Genomic DNA, 1,465 nt, shown 5'->3' with positions numbered 1-1,465 from the left:
CAGATTTGAGTTTTTAAGATAATTTGTTCATCAAGTTTTCTATTGATTCAATAGGTTTTTCGAATTATTTTCAAGTAGAATGAAGGCTAGGTTGATGGGGGATAGTTGGGTGGTTCGATTTCTGATGTTGGAAGGATTTTTTCATTAAAAAAATTAGGGATTTTGGGGACTAACGAATTTTGTATTTTTTTTCCCTTTTTTTTTTTAAAAAAAATTCTTATAGATATTTTGATTTCTAAAGTTGTGTGAAGGATCTTAGAAGCGTTTTTATTTTAGAAAATTTTTGCTTTTTCTTATATAAAGATTTTGAAAGTAAACTTTTAATTGGGAAAAGTGAGGTTTTTAAGATAATCTTTTCTAAATTTTGGTTAGATTTTTATTCTCTTTTGTCTTCTAATTGATTTGATTGATTGATCTTTTATTCTCTTTTAGATTTGACATTTTCTAATGACCATTAGTTAAGATTTTAAAGAGATTTTGGTGAGTACAACTAAATTACTCTTTTTTTCAAATGTTCTAGAAGATGGGATTGTTTAAATCATTTTAGGGGTTTGTAAGGTCAATCCACCGGTTGTTGAAGTTTGACTTGACTTTGATCAGCTTTATGTGTTTATATTTGTTAAAGTTACAATTATAGAAAGTTTCCAAATTTGATTTACACTTTCTACCTATTACCTGGATACCCCAAGAGAGAGATATGATCTAAATGAGACTATTATGAAATATTTATTCATGAGTGGGACAAGTTCTTCTAATCTATCTAAGGGTTTTTCTAAGTTAATTTTTGAAAGTTTTTCAAGTTTCGTGAACTACAAAATGTAGGTGACTTTATGGATTCTGCAGAGGTTATGTGAAGCATGTGTAAAAATGTCGATTTCGAGGAAAATGATTGTTTTATCCTTGAGATGGTTTTTTAGTTTAGGATACTGTTTTTAAAAGTTTTGAGGTATTCCGGATTCAGTTTTTTGCATGGAATTCCTTTTAGAATGTTGTTTCAAGTGTTCAGAGTTTTTCAATGTGAAAATTTGGTTTAAACTCACTAGGGGCATTTTGTTCATTTTTAGAAAGTTACATGATTTTTTTACTAAATAGTTTGTTGTCTTGAATCGTCGAAGAACGCTTTGTTCAAAACAAAAATGGATCACCCGAGGGAAACTAATTTTCAGTTTTTTCTGACAGGAGGATTTGGTTGATTGAGTGGTCTCATCCAATGTGCATCTTTTTTATCTTCAAATAGAGAATTCATAGGAAACCTTCTAGTTTTATCTATAAAATGGTGCCAACTTTTAAAATAAAAAACAGCAGCCAACACAGTTAACTTCTTTGGAGAAACTATGTAGGTTATAAAAAGAATTTCTTTAGTTTGATTGGTAGGATTCAATCGTATAACACTCTAAAAGCAAGTACCATTAACTCATCACCAAGACATGCACAGATAACTTTAGGTGGCTCGTATAGTAAAATA

This window comes from Akebia trifoliata, chromosome 5 (assembly GCF_017979445.1).
Source record: "Akebia trifoliata isolate Shusen 1 chromosome 5, ASM1797944v1, whole genome shotgun sequence".
Lineage (NCBI taxonomy): Eukaryota > Viridiplantae > Streptophyta > Magnoliopsida > Ranunculales > Lardizabalaceae > Akebia > Akebia trifoliata.
This window is presented reverse-complemented; position numbering follows the sequence as displayed.